General features: G+C 42.9%; 1 protein-coding gene and 1 pseudogene across 1 annotated transcript in view; both read left to right on the top strand.

Moving 5' to 3' along the window:
* The window catches only part of LOC129695676 (A disintegrin and metalloproteinase with thrombospondin motifs 19-like), a 392,435-nt gene that overhangs the window by 62,870 nt on the left and 313,208 nt on the right, over window positions 1–16,357 (top strand). The gene's annotated exons all lie outside the window — the stretch shown is intronic.
* LOC129695946 (U2 spliceosomal RNA) lies at window positions 1,421–1,528 on the top strand (annotated as a pseudogene).

Here is a 16,357-nt window from a genome sequence, read left to right on the forward strand (position 1 = left end):
AAGTTTTTTGGCCTTCCATCACAGCGTTGTGATGGATGTTTATGTAAATTATGTTGTGTCTTGAGTCTATTTGTTTGTAATGTATGGCTGCAGAAACGGCATTTCGTTTGGACCTCAAGGGGTCCAAATGACAATTAAATTGAATCTTGAATCTTGAATCTTGACCGTGGGTCGTTTTGGGTCAAGTTTGGTGCCAAACACGAGCTGTGGTGTGCAGACGACATCCTGGAAAAAATGTCCGGTTTTCGGAGCTTTTCGGTTTCCAGAACTCCGGATAAAAGGTTGTGCACCTGCATACAAATATGTAGCAAAATATCAATGATCCTGGCTTTGGTCAAATGCTAGCAGCATGAGACTAGGAATTTTACTTCGGAGTCACGTGAGTGACTACGTGAAGAAGCCCGCTTCCACGCATGCGTGTCATATCGCTACACGCATTGCAACGAGTCACACAGGGGGGAACGGCGTTCCCCAAGCGGGGAGATTTGAAAGTCGGGAACAGCAGGTAAGAGACTCTGCGTTCCTTTTTACTACTTACTTTTAGGAGGCTGCGGAAAGCTTGCGGGGAGACCCGTGGAGGGCGAGCAGCCAGCAGCAGCAACAGCACGAGTTTCCCTGGAGGGGAACAACCTGAGCCCGACTTTGCTCCCGCACCGGCAAAATTCACCTCTCGGCCGGGCGGGAAGCAAAGTAAAAAAGGTCCCTATGCCAGTCTCAAACGAGACTGGCTTGGGACCAGTCGCTAGCAGCCAGCACAGAGGCTGCGGAACAGACAGCACGGACCAGCGGGCTCGAAACGCTCAGCGAGTGCAGCGGCACTTATGGAGTCGGAACGGGACGTTCGGGCTGAAAACCTTGTTCACAAGGTAAGCACCAGGGTCCAGGGGATCTATAGGAACAGCCGGGGTTACCGGCTGCGGAACTGCCGCGAAGGACCAGGCCCGTGAACACCGGGGTCGGTCCAAGCGGCTCGAACCCGACACAGGGAACGACGGTCACCGGCGGGAGAAGGAAAGTCGGGAACAGCAGGTAAGAGACCCTGCGTTTCCTTCAACTTACCTTTCTAGGTGCAGACATGGACCAGGTCCATGTAAGGTGCAGAAGGCCGGCGGGAGAACCGCGGAGGAGCGGCAGTAGCAGCAGCAGCGGCAGCGGCAGCAGCAGTGGCAGCCGGCAGTTGCAGTAGCACAGACAGCAGCAGTGGCAGCTGGCACTTCGTGAGGAGCTGGCAACGGCAGGAGCAGCATGGGCACATCGATTCCCGGAGGGGGAAAAACACCTGTGCCCAACTTCGCTCCAGCATGGTGAGAAAGTTCATTTCTCGGCAGCAAAGGACTTTGCAGTTGACTGGCTGCAATCTACTACAAGGGACCAGTATGTGAGTACCAGGATCGGTCCCAGCGGGGTTTTAGTTACAATAATCGCTTCTCGGCTTTTTGGCTAAGATCAAGTGTAGTATCTGTTCTTATCAGTTTAATATCTGATACACCCCTTATCTAGGGACTATATATATTATATAAAAACTATAGTAGCTGTTATCATCAGTTTTAATGTCTTATATGTCCCTTATCTAAGGACCATATAAGTAGGAGTGCCCAGAATTGAGGGCATTAGAGTGGGGTTGACCGGCTGCAACGACCATAAGGGACCAGTACCGTCAGTACGGGGGTGGGTCCCAGGGGTCTAAGATAAAGGAGCAGCCAGGAGTGCTGAGAGCGTTGAAGTGAGGATCCATGTGACCGAGCGGTAGGCTAAACACAAATCAAACAAGGTAGTGGACTCGGAAGGGTCCGACTTTGCATAAAACCGCCGGCAACCAGTGCCCGAGAGGGCTGGAGCGGGAAGAAGCGGTGTATGGAGCCTTGCTCCAACGTGATAAAACCACAGCAGTACCTCTTTGAGGGCTGCACAATGCTTCTACCCCATCAGAGGGGAGCACTGTGGGTCAGTTCTGGGCTGACCTGCAAGAGGGGTCCACAGAACAAAAGACAAGTGGGCAGCAGTTTAGCCCCACATGGGTACCCCGTGTGGGACCCTAGAGATCTCTAACTCTATAAAAAAGAGTAGGCAGGACCCTGATGGGCCAGAGCCTGGTAATACAGCGTCCCATGATCCTAACACAGCAGGGACTCTGCTGGACATGGTGGCCGATTACTTTAGCCAAGTCAAACATGGGTAGACTTGGATCCAGGATGGCAATAGTATTACTATATGTCTGGCCACAAACGCCAACAAGAAAAATTTACAAACACTGGCCAGACATCTGCCACCTGGCAACGGTGAGGCATTACAGGTGCCCAGTGTAAACCAATGCATTTGGCAGCATATGGACGAACATCAGGAACCAGGACCTCAAGATCCAGAGAACCTTCAAGGGATTGACGGAAGGCATCATAGCACACACCAGCACCCTGGACTAAACGTAGGTAACCAAAGACCATCAAGACGCACTAGATCTGTTTAATAATATGCAATATAACCTGAACTACACGTGGAAGGCGGCCATTCAGCCAGCACTAGGACCCCAAAAATGCTACCATTTGCAAATAAAAACCGTGTGTGGACTAAGCCAAGACACTGGGGCTCATCAAGGCCAGCGCAAGGGCCTATTTTGGAGCATGATACCAGCCACAGGCAAGGCCATAAAAAATGTGGCTCATACCAGTAGCAGGGTCAGAAATCAATATAACCTGCAGGATCCGTTTTAGGGTATGGCCAGGGCGGCCACCCTGGAAGATGCGGAAGCCTCAACCTCCCACACAACCCCGAACAAGAAATATTAAACCAGAACCTTATTTTCAAAAAACCAAGGAAATAACAAAACCACCGGTAACCAGGGAGGTAGGTGGGTGGGGTTTTCTTCTGTTAAAATAGGGACCTACGAGGGTAGGGGAGGTTGCAACACTACAGTTATGTATGGTATATAATCACTACAGATTCATATAATCTCAGCAGTATTCAGGGTTATCTGATAGGGTTTTTCTCATCCCATTAACCACAGTACATCATACACCAGAAGGGCATTTTGTCCTTACATAAACCAAACAATCTAAAACCCACATGGTGCTACAAGAATTGTACACAAAAGATGGGATTGAACATATTTATTAAATATAAGATAGAGTAGGGTTGCAGGATTATCATTGATTTTAACCCTAAACACATTTGTTTTAGATATTCATTTTAAGATGGATGCTCTTATTATTGATATAGACTTGGTGTCAGTTGTGGGTTTCTATATGGCAGGCATTGACTCAATAGAGGAACTTTGGCAATATAGAGCTTACATAAGGGGCAATCATTAGCCCCATTATTATGTACTAAAATTCGTAAACCAGCTTGGCATTGTTATGTAAATAAGCCATAGGGTGAGGTTTTCCCCCGTTCGGACCCATCATTGGGGTACTAGGGATAATTCAACCACACTCGGCATCTGGAATTTTCAGAGTACCCGACTGACCTTCTCAATCATGGTATTTCAGTCTTACAGGGGATGGTGTTAGAACCATGTTCCCTATGAACATTGCCAAAAAATTATTGATTTATCCAGTGACTGGAGGCAGTCATCCATGCCATAACACTATGGATTTATTGATTTGTAGAGTCTAACAGACCCACTACACTGTCAGACAGGACGATGAATCTCATCTCATCTGCACTAAGACTGTCAACACGGAAGCAGTACCTTGGACACATCAAGAAATGGGGCATATACTGCTTGGACAACAATCTCGACCAAAAGGCCAAGAACATTCTGGCCGTATTGGAATTTTTACAAGCCTCCATTAGGATAATCGATGGAGCTACAGTGCCTTCAATAGTGCCACAAGTGCACTCTCCAATTACCTATCACAAGGAACGGAGCGGCACGCGGTGGAAACGCACCCCTGGTAAGAAAACCAGGTACTCCGAAATCTGGGACGTGGGTGTCGTTTCTCAACATGCTGAGGAGCCTGTAGCTCATAACAGCGTTGTCACTTCAGTAACAGTCCAGGAAGATGGTTGCTCATGGTGTTATTTACCGCACAACAAGTCCAGCCATTAAGCAAACTGAGCCTGGACTCCCTGATCATCTCACCGAGAAACTGGTGTTGTCATACAGGATTTAATAAAATAAAACAGATCGGGTTCCTCGGGTCAAGTGTTTGAATTTATGGTACACCCATATGGCAAACGACTGTATAGCAAGACACATCTAACAATACATAGACTATACTAAGAACATTCGAGGTCAGAGAATGGAGTTGTTTATCTCTTACAAGAAACCGCATGAAAGGGTCATGACTCAAACTATATCAAGGTGGCTCAAATAGGTCCTAAAAATGGCAGAAATAGACACTAATGTTTTAACTCTCATTCCACCAGGGCTGCAGCAACATCCGCAGCAAAAATTGTACAGGTACCCACAGACCAAATCCTCAGAATGGCAGGATGGTCATTAAAAAAGGGTTTTCCACAGGTTTTATAATAAACCAGTTATTTTTTGGAGCCATCATTGTATTAAGAAAACATTTTATGTTCAACAAAATAATTTGCCCGAAAGGTTACAGGGCTATGATTCTCAAATTTTTAAAAAATGTTATATATTTTTTCGTTATACCACACAACTCTTTGTATAATTGTGTTTAAAATTACTAATGATGCTCTCTCCCAATACCCAAGGCAGTTTGTGAAGCATGGACTCGTTCCACGGCATGAGGTCACAGAGCTTTGAAATCTTCACGTAGTCACTCACGTGACTCCGAAGTAAAATAGTAAGATTAAACGAGAACTTACCAGTTTGAAGTTTGATCTGTATTTTATGAGGAGTTACGATGAGGGATTACGTGCCCTCCGCTCCCACCCTCTTATGATCATATCAAAAACTGGTATCTCTTTGGTAATCTTACTATGTTAGATCATTATAGGTTCCTGTGACCTCACACCGCTGCTTTGAAGTATGACACGCATGCGTGGAAGCGGGCTTCTTCACGTAATCCCTCATCGTAACTCCTCATAAAATACAGATCAAACTTCAAACTGGTAAGTTCTCGTTTAATCTTACTATTACTTGAATCTCTGGGGAATTACAAATGCATTCTAGGAAGCAGTCAGTGATAATTATCATACTATTACAATTTGACTTTGTATTCAATTGCTCCCCAGAAATTATGTTGCACTGTTATTGGATATTTTTATGTGCAAGCAGAAAGCAGAGCAGTGAAAATTAAGAAGGATTTTGCATTCAACATAATCTTCTAGGAAGTACAATTGGTTTCTAAGGGAGCTGCAAATACAATAGGAGTTAATACTAACTTTAAAATGAAATCCAGATGTCAACTTTGAAAGAATCTAGGTCTAGCCTTGTAGCCAACATTGGTTCAACATCAAAAATAGAAACTCCCGGCATTTTTCACTCCATAGTTTAGTATTAGCCACTTTAGCTTCATTTATTTGTTTACCAGCAAACCATAAAAAATAATGTAAGCAGTATTTTATCTGTTGTTGAAATGAGCAGTGGGCCTTTGCGGGGCCATTACCTGTGAAATGTGCCAAACTCTGAAACTGCATGCTTCGCCGACACAGATTCTGATGGAACTTGGCACACAAAAAGGTCAGAACTATGATGTAAAAATGCAAATCCTTTTCTATTCTGCAACTGATTTGTGAGCTAATTTCAGCTGCTTTATGTGCAAAAGTATGATAATTCGATCTTGTCATAATTGCTCGATCTTTGATTACTCCTGGATTGGAATGTATTCATAAAGTGGCTGCAAGTATTTTTGATTTGCGAACAAACCCAAGGAAACTAATACGGCACTTATAATATCAGAGGGGATTCCACTATCCATTACTGCAACAGGGCGGAGTGCTTCCAGGAAAACATCTTAGGAAATTACAGAGCCACGGCTCACGATTTTCTCTGTATTCAATTTCATAGAATCATAGGAACGTGTGGCAAGGAGCTCAGATGCACAACCCTGTCTGTGTCAGCCAGGAAAGAACTGTCCACTCTCCAGCTCAAGGTTTATGTCTCACAGGCAATGATGCTTCAAGGTCTTGACGAGTATTTTTTAAATGCAATATTGACCTCCGCCGCCCTCTCGGGCAATGGATTTGCATTGTTTGGAAATGAAATAATTTTTCCTTAACTTCCATTTTTTATACTCAATTAAAACTTTACTCCATCGTTATTGATTTCTTTGCTAAGTGAAACACGGAATCCTACTTGATTTAGTTCAGTTTGGTTTAGTTTAGAGATACAGCATGCAAACAGGCCCTTCAGCCCTCCAAGTCTGTGCTGACCAATGATCACCCATACACTAGGTCTATCTTACACACTGGGGATAATTTACAGAAGCCAATTAACCTACAAACCTGCATGTCTTTGGAATGTAGGAAGAAACCGGAGCACTGGGAGAACACACAAACTCCATATAGACAGCACCTGTAGTCAGAATAAAGCCCGGGTCTCTAGCGTTGTGGGTGGCAACTCTACCGCTGCGCCACTGTGTCGCCCACAATGATTACGCAGAATTTTATACACTTTCATTTAATCTATCTTCAGACTTTGTAGAAATCAATCCAATCTTTCCTCGCATCCAAGACTTCATAGCCCTGGCAACAAGTCTCATCTTTGTTTTATCTGGTGTTATCATGTTCCTCACCTGGTAGTGACCAAAATGACTCACTTTACTCTAACTGTGGATGAGGAAGTGTTTTATAGTTTCAGCACAATAGTTCTGCTCCTGTGTACCATACCATGACTTCCTTATCTATCTGACCTGCTATCTACAGGGATCCGCTGACAACCATCTGAATATCCATCTATTTATTTATTTCCCGCATTTAATTTGTTGGTTGTTTGTCCTCGCTACATTTGTTGCCTCACGTATTTTCAGATTAATTTCCATTTGCCTTTCCCCACCAAAACACAGATGCTGGAGTAACTCTATGTCGGGCAGTATCTATGGAGAGAGACACAAATTATGGAGTAACTCAACAGGTCAGGCAGTATCTCTGGAGAAAAGGAATAGATGAGGAATAGGTTTTTTTGTCCCTTCTTCAGACTCACCGGCATTTTGTACCTGTCACCGGATACCCCAGCATTACCCCAGCATTTTGTGTCTATCTTCGGTATCGAGTCTGAAGAATGGTCTCAATCTGAAATGTCACCCTTTTCACCAGAAATACAGCCTGACCCGCTGAGTTACTCCAGCATTTTGTGTCTATATTCAGTCTAAACCAGCATCTGCAGTTCCTTCCTTTACCCAGTACCTGTGGAGAGACGTTTTGGGTCGGGACCCTTATCCAATTATATTAGTATGAATAATCAATTTGTGATGGCTTGCTTTGCCAATGTATTTGTAGCAGTGATTCCATTAAAGGCAGATGGAGTTGTATTTTACAAGTGCAGCTGCACTCCTCAGGTGCAGAGCACAAGCACCCAAGGATGAACAAGGGTTCCGAACCGAAACATCACCTGTTCTTTTTCTTCAGAGATGCTGCCTGACCCGTTGAGTTACTCCAGCATTTTGAGCAGGGAGGTTCTACTGCAGTTGTACAGGGTCTTGGTGAGACCACACCTGGAGTATTGCGTACAGTTTTGGTCTCCTAATGTGAGGAAAGACATTCTTGCCATAGAGGGAGTACACAGAAGGTTCACCAGACTAATTCCTGGGATGGCAGGACTTTCATATGAAGAAAGACTGGATAGACTCGGCTTGGACACGCTGGAATTCAGAAGATTGAGGGGGGATCTTATAGAAACTTACAAAATTCTTAAGGGGTTGGACAGGCTAGATGCAGGAAGATTATTCCCGATGTTGGGGAAGTCCAGAACTAGGGGTCACAGTTTAAGGATAAGAGGGAAGTCTTTTAGGACCGAGATGAGAAAATCATTTTTTACACAGAGAGTGGTGGAATTCTCTGCCACAGAAGGTAGTTGAGGCCAGTTCATTGGCTATATTTAAGAGGGAGTTAGATGTGGCCCTTGTGGCTAAAGGGATCAGGGGGTATGGAGAGAAAGCAGGTGCAGGATACTGAGTTGGATGATCAGCCATGATCATATCGAATGGCGGTGCAGGCTCGAAGGGCCGAATGACCTACTCCTGCACCTATTTTCTATGTTTCTATGTTTCTATCTGCTATAAACCAGCACCTGCAGTTTCTTCCTATCCAAGGATGAATGTCTACCGTCAGCCATGGCACATTTGCAGTGTGCCCTAAGATAATAACTATTTCTTCAAGTTCCACTCCAGAAATGTAGCTGACGCTTCAACTTAGTACTGGGGTAATATGGCAGATTTGAAAGATACAGATTTTTGGATGTGATGTGAAACTTTGAATGAGATGGATGTGATAAAACTTGGATCTCTGCTTCAAACAGTCATCCCTGGCACCCTGGTCATTGCTTGTGTTTCATTCAGCATTTCTAAAAGCATATTTTTGATAGCGTTCACATAGCTGCTTTGGGGAGTTTGCAGGATGCAAACTGGCTTCAGTGATTCTGATAACGGCCGTGCTTCAAACGTGCGTCGCTGGCAGGCACATGCCTTGGGACTTTGTGACATAAATGAAAGTATTTTTTTATGTATGGCTGTTCATATCCTACCCCTGTGTCAGCGGGGGAGTTTCTGCTCCTGCATGGGGTTTTCCTAGGAGAACGAATACAAGAGAGAGAGATAGAGTTACTGAAATGTTCTCTCGAACTTCCCATTATCTGAAGCAGGAACAGCACACAAGCAGTTTTCTTGATCTGCTACCTACAGTTAGTAGGGAACATTCAGATTCAGATTCAGATTCAGATTCAGATTCAAATGTATTGTCATTGTGCAGTGTACAGTACAGACAACGAAATGCAGTTAGCATCTCCCTAGAAGAGCGACATAGAATATGATCAATAAATAAATATATTTACGTGCATACAGTCATAGTAGTGCAATAATTTTTTTCCTGGTGGAAGGGGTGTCCGGGGGGGGGGGTGGTTGACAATCACCGAGGTACAGGGTTGAGTAGTGTAACAGCCGCAGGGAAGAAGCTGTTCCTGGACCTGCTGGTCTGGGAACGGAGAGACCTGTAGAGCCTCCCGGATGGTAGGAGGGTAAACAGTCTATGGTTGGGGTGAGAGCAGTCCTTGACGACATGGCAAAGGGGAGGCACTAGAACAGAACATTTACCATTTGACAAGCAAGCTTTTGTTGGATTTGAATGGATTCATAAATGATTGAAGAATTGTAAACTGAATTTACATTTTTATCCTTAGCTTGACTTGCATTTAATTCATTCAGTCACAGATAGAGATCATTCAGCTCACAGTCTGCATCCAACTCTTTGGCAGAGGAATGCCGGTAGATCTATTTCCCACTCTATTATCAGGCAGGTTTCTATTCATTTCACTTTTGTAAGTTGAAGGTTTTGTGCCAGAAGAAGGGTCCCAACCTGAAATGCTGCCTATCCATGTTCTCCAGAAATGCCCACTGACCCGCTGAGTTATTCAAGCACTTTGTGTTTATAGCTCGCGTCTTAAAGTTACTGTTGAGTTTCTTCATGTCTTCTGGACACCATTACTGATCATACCACATTGTGTAAATTAATTCTGCTCCTGTCAGCTCTGTCTCTTTTTACCAAAGGCTTTAAATCTAGATCCACTGGTTAATGACTCTGTAGGCAACCATGTCTCTCTTCCCAGGAGAGTCCCTCGGTTGGAGCATGACTGGCTTATGTTTTGGTACTAGGTTCTTCGAGGTGGTTGAGGAATCCTGTGTGGGATCCACTTGCTCTCCCACATGAGACAGCTGTTGGGGCAAGAAGGTAGTTTGTATTGTGTAGGAAGGAGCTGCAGATGCTGATTTACACCGAAGATTGACACAAAGAGCTGGAGTAACTTAGCGGGATGAGCAGTATTACTTTGTACGTGGACCCCATGTGCTCCTGTAAAAGACCTGAGGCACAAGTGACATTCCTGGGTGTTACTTTTTAACATTAAGTAATAATTAGTAATGGATTCCTATGAATCAGTGAGGATATTAAATGTTTCACCGAGAATTACCTTGAAGTGCTTTCCCTGTCCTCCTGAAAATCTCTTGCTGTGATGGAGTTTGGGGCTGAATGCTGCTTTTGGGAGTCTGAAGTCAAGCATGCGAATGATGTGATCCACCAAATGGAACTGGTTGAGTGTGATTGAAGCCTTGGTGTTGTAGGTATTGGTCTGAAAGAGAATGCTGACATTGGTTTGCTAGTCCTGCCATTGGATTTGAAGTATTTTATGGAGAGTGTGTTGGTTTGTATTCCTCGAGCACTTTTACATGACTGCCATGTCTCATTATATCTAATGCTAATGGATGGTTGAAGTTCCCGTCGGTTTTGTTTAGTTTATTGGCATGTGCACCGAGGTACAGTGAAGGACTATTGTTGAGTGCTAACTAGTCAGCGGAATGACAATCAATGTGACATTTCCTGGTAAGCAGTTTACAATTAATATTTGCATTTTTAAATAACCCACTCCCTCAATGAGGCTTCAGAATACATCAAAGATAGACACCCCCTCAATGAGCCTCAGTATACATCAAAGCTGGTTTACTATTCCTTGTGCTTCTATTGTTTCTGTTGGAAAATGCATTAAAGGCCACATGAGTATACCATCCAAATCCATTGTAATGCTGAAGAAGAGTCTCAACCTGAAACTTCACACATTCCTTCTCTCCAGCGATGCTGCCTGTCCCGCTGAGATATTCCTGCATTTTGTGTCTACCTTCGATTTAAACCAGCAGTTCTTTCATATCCATTTAGATGATATTGTTGTGGAATAGACTTTGTTATTTTGTGTCCAAACCGTGCAAGGCAGATGATGGGTATTCTGAGTAGGAAGGAACTGCAAATGCTGGTTAGACACAAATACTAGTACTAGTAATAGTAAACGTACTAATTTCACTGTTATCCTGGTGAGTTTCATTGACTGTAACTCATTTTTACCTAATCCACGGCTAACAATGACATTTCCTTTATCATCATTACTTTTTTGTATATAATTCATTCATTTGTTCTATATCTCTCTATATCACCATCCATATCTCTCGTTTCCCTTTCCCGACTCTCAGTCTGAAGAAGGTTCTTGACCCGAAACATAACCTAGTCCCTTTCGCAAGAAATGCTGTCTGACCCGCTAAGGACCAAAGTTGTGCCAATAAAAGTCAAAGAAGCCATTATGAGACTGAGAAACAAGAATAAAACTGTTAGAGACATCAGCCAAACCTTAGGCTTACCAAAATCAATTGTTTGAAACATTATTAAGAAGACCAAGAGCACCCGGGAGCTTACTAATTGCAAAGGGACTGGCAGGTCAAGGAAGACCTCCACAGCTGATGACAGAGGAATTCTCTGTATAATAAAACAAAATCCCCAAACACCTGTCAGACAAATCAGAAACGCTCTTCAGGAGTCAGGTGTGGATTTGTCAATGACCACTGTCAGCAGAAGACTTCATGAACAGAAATACAGAGGCTACACTGCAAGATGCAAACCACTGGTTAGCCGCAAAAATAGGATGGTCAGGTTACAGTTTGCCAAGAAGTACTTAAATGAGCAACCACAGTTCTGAAAAAGGTCTTGTGGACAGATGAGACCAAAATTAACTTGTATCAGTGTGATCGCAAGAGCAAAGTATGGAGGAGAGAAGGAACTGCCCAAGATCCAAAGCATACCACCTCATCTGTGAAACATGGTGGTGGGGGTGTTATGGCCCGGGCATGTATGACTGCTGAAGGTACTGGCTCATTTATCTTCATTGATTATACAACTGCTGATGGTAGTAGCATAATTAATTCTGAAGTGTATAGATACATCCTATCTGCTCAAGTTCAAACAAATGCCTCAAAACTCATTGGCCGGCGATTCATTCTACAGCAAGACAATGATCCCAAACATACTGCTAAAGCAACAAAGGAATTTTTCAAAGCTTAAAAAAGGGTCAATTCTTGAGTGGCCAAGTCAATCACCTATTCTGAACCCAATTGAGCCTGCCTTTTATATCCTGAAGAGAAAACTGAAGGGGACTAGCCCCTAAAGAAACATAAACTAAAGATGGCTGCAATATAGGCCTGGCAGAGCATGACCAGAGAAGGCACCCAGCAACTGGTGATGTCCACGAATCACAGACTTCAAGCAGTCATTGCATGCAAAGGATGTGCAACAAAATATTAAACATGACTACTTTCATTTACATGACATTGCTGTGCCCCAAACATTATGGTGCTCTGAAATGGGGGGACTGCTGTAATGTATAATAAAAAATGTATAAAATTGGCCTTTATTAAAATCTGACAATGTGCACTTTAACCACATGTGTTTTTTTCTATTACAAATCTCAAATTGTGGAGTACAGAGGCAAATAAAAAAATGATGGGTCTTTGTCCCGAACATTATGGAGGGCACTGTACATCGCAGCCATGATTTGACAACTGGCCGTGGTGAATTCTGTGAAATGATTATCAGTAATCTGTCTTTCTTTAGTTGCACAGATCAGGCTTGAAATGGAAATTACTTATTGTGGTATCTTGGTTTATTATTGTCATGTACTGAAATACAGTGAAGAAAAAAGAATGTTTTGTGCGTTATCCAGGCAAATTGTTACCATACATGAGTATATCAGGTAGTGCAAAAGAGAAAATAAACCAGAGAACAGAATATAGCATGACAGCTATAAAATAAAATTGATTGAAAATTCATCCTTAGCTGGCATATAAGAGATTCTTTCAAGAGTCTAATAACAGTAGGGAAAAATCCTCCCCTGACTCTCAGTCTGAAGAAGGGTCTCAACCTGCAATGTCACCCATTCCTTTACCAAAGGAGGTGTGTGGGAGAGAATTTGGCTGCACAATCATGAGTGTATCAACACTCAGTATACCACTATCAATGGGGACAGTGTGGAGAGAGTGTCCAGCTTTAGGTTTCTGGGTACACACATTTCAGAGGACCTCACATGGTCCACCAACACCGCTGCGCTGGTCAAGAAGGCACAGCAATGCCTGTTCTTCCTGAGAACACTGAAAAAGACTGGTCTGCCCCAATAGCGTACTAACATATGGCATCTCTGTGTGGTATCTCAGCTGCATGGAGGTGGAGAGGAGAGCTCTTCAGCGCGTCGTCCACAGAGCGCAGAAGATAATTGGGACACAGCTACCAGCCTTGGAGGGCATCTACTCTCCACGGTGCCTCAGGAAGGCCGTCAGCATTCACAAAAACTCCTCACACCCATGTAATAGTCTGTTCGAACTTCTACCTTCCGGCAGATGTTACAAGGCCTATTACGCCCACACCTCCAGACTCAGGAACAGCTTCATCCCCAGAGCTATAGCTGCTCTGAACCGTCCCTGCTGAGTACTCCCACCCCCTTGAACTGTCTCCCTCGAATGGTCATGTCGCACATCGACCCTGCACAGACCTATTTGCACTTTATACTGTTTTCCTTTTTTTATAAATCATGTTTCTCTGGGTATCTAAATTTTTAGTTGTTTAAGTTATGACATTGGATGGAAGCTATACCAAAACTCATTGCACCTATGTGCAATGACAATAAAATATTATTATTGTTATTATTGTATAGAGAGTATAGTAAAGATTTGAGAATGCAGCCTTTCAGGGCACTGGTGTTGAGATGTGGAGGATGTTTTGGTGCTTATCCTTTACTGCTAATGGTGTATGGAAGTCAATGGTCCAGTTGTAGAAGGATTTGCATCTTGCCTAGATTGAAAGCTTTTGTGCTGAAAATGCTTGTATGATGGTTGTTTTTCAGTTTACGCTAAAGATAATGACTGTAAATTTTAGAACATAATGCAAACATCTATAGATTTAATAATTCAAATAAATTCAGCGTTTCTCAATAGACCCATTCCTGTCAGATGAGTCAATAAGCTCAGCCTAGCATGGTATTTATTGTTCCTCTTTCAGTCGCATGATGTTGAGTCAAAGAGCAAAACTACAATAATAATGTTATTAAATGCTGCCGATTCTACTGAGCAAGGAAACTGGAGTAAAGTGAACCAAAGCTGCATGCTTTATGAAAACAATCCATGTTAGCTCAAACCTCTTGAGATTCAGTTGATGCGTAAACCATTCAATAATAGAATTCCCAACATTTCATTCTTACAACTGACGTGCGGTTTAAAATCAAATTTTCCCTGGTGTAATATTATTTACTACTTCAAAAAAGCGAGTATTTTAAAGTTTAGGGGCAAAAGTCGTCACTACCCTTCTAACACCTGGAATAAACTGTGAACAAAGAGCCCATCAGACTAGAAATTGCAAGATTAATTGAGTATTGGTTGGAAAATAAGCAGAATTCGTTTGACTGTTGTTTAAGATCCCAGTTCACCCGTATTAGATATGTAACACAAGAAAAAGATCAAACAATGTTAGTGTTGCTTTAATTTCCAAATGCAGCGTGGAAACAGGTTACTGGGAGAACGTACAATCTTCATACAGACAGCACACGTGGTCAGGAATGCTCCTGGGTGCCTGGCACTGTAGGGCAGCAAGTCTAGGTTGGAAGAATTGACTTAATTTCCTGGTATTAAATTTTTGTTTTAAATAGTCCTAATGTAAGTAGGTAAAATAAATGACAGGGAGCATTTCATTCATGTTGGAATGATTGTAGAGAGACTGGACAATGTGGTTTGTAAATACAGCACCATATGGGGAAAAGATTCCCAAGCCTCAGGTCCAGGTTTTGCTGTGGAAACAGGAGAGCGTCGCCTATTCCTTCGCTCCATAGATGCTGCCTATAACTACGAAGCAGTGCTTCGACATGAACTGCAGGGCATGATGCCTACAGTTGTGAGATTGTATTTTCACTTTTGTTCTGGCGATAGGGTAGTCCAGTGCTTAAAGCATTGGAGCATGGTTTGCAGGGTGGTACCATTTTATAATTGTCTTTACAGTTTCATGAGAAATAATGGGCAAAGAAAATCACGGCTTGTCCATGAAAAGGAACCCCTTAATTATCCAATCCCTCAATCTCTATTGAAAGGGCTGCCCTGTCTGCTCATTCAGGTCCCATTTGCCTTTTTTCTTCTTTGTGCACATTTGGTTCCTAATCATTTCAAGAACCTTGTGCGCAAAGTCTTTTTGCATTTTTGCACTATTTTTTCATTGAATGGCCTGTAACATTTTGCTTCAATTTTGTAATTTGTAGTTAACTTATTTGAAAATGAAAATGATGCTGAAAATCAGCTTGTGAGGCAAATGTTAAATGTTTCAAGATTATCCTACTTTTCATTTGGAAACCTTGTTTTGTTTAGCTGAGCAGGAAATAACTATAAATGACATTTATTTATTTATGTTAAATCATCAAAATCTGGTCTCGGCTTTGATCAATCTGATTATAAAAAAAGTTAAATTCAGATGCCAATTTTTTAAATAATGACAAGAAACAATGGTGACACCTTTAAATTAGTTCCTCTTTGCTCAACACCCCCCCCCCCCCAAAAAAAAAATCATTACTTTAAACTCAGGGGTAGGGGTACTAATTCAACAAATTTGAATTCTAATTGTTGATTTTCTAGCGGGATTGAAATTGGAACAAGTTGCCTACATGAATTTTAGTAAGGCATTTGATAAAGTCTTTCATGGTAGGCCGAGCCAAAGATTAAAGGGCCTGTCCCACTTGTGCGTCATTTACACGACAGGCCGGTAGTGACTGACACGTGACTGTCGTGTGAAAATCGTCTAGCAGTATGACAGTCACGCGCCAAGTGCACTTGAGGGCCTGGCTTCTTTTGGGAGCCAATTGCAATATCATTCGTACTTCAGTTTCATAACAAGCGGATTTCAGATTCATAACAAGAGGATTTCAGTATAGGTTCTTCTGCAGTTATATAGGGCTCTGGTGAGACCACATCTGGAGTATTGTGTACAGCTTTGGTCTCCTAATTTGAGGAAGGACATCCTTGTGTTTGAGGCAGTGCAGCGTAAGTTCACGAGATTGATCCCTGGGATGGCAGGACTGTCATATGAGGCAAGATTGAAAAGACTAGGCTTGTATTCACTGGAGTTTAGAAGGATGAGGGAGGATCTTATAGAAACATATAAAATTATAAAAGGACTGGACAAGCTAGATGCAGGAAAAATGTTACCAATGTTGGGCGAGTCCAGAACCAGGGGCCACAGACTCAGAATAAAGGTGAGGTAATTTAAGACTGAGGTGAAAAAAAACCTCACGAGGGATATGTCACGCAGGTGACACACAAGGATTTTGAGCCTCACAAAATCCTGCAGCGCCGCGCGTTACAGCCACCACGCCTCACCATGCGCCATGGAATTTAGGAAATGACGCGCAAATGATGCCTAAGTGAGACAGGCCCTTTAGATACATGGGATCCAC

Source organism: Leucoraja erinacea, chromosome 3 (genome assembly GCF_028641065.1).
Source record: "Leucoraja erinacea ecotype New England chromosome 3, Leri_hhj_1, whole genome shotgun sequence".
NCBI classification, from domain to species: domain Eukaryota; kingdom Metazoa; phylum Chordata; class Chondrichthyes; order Rajiformes; family Rajidae; genus Leucoraja; species Leucoraja erinaceus.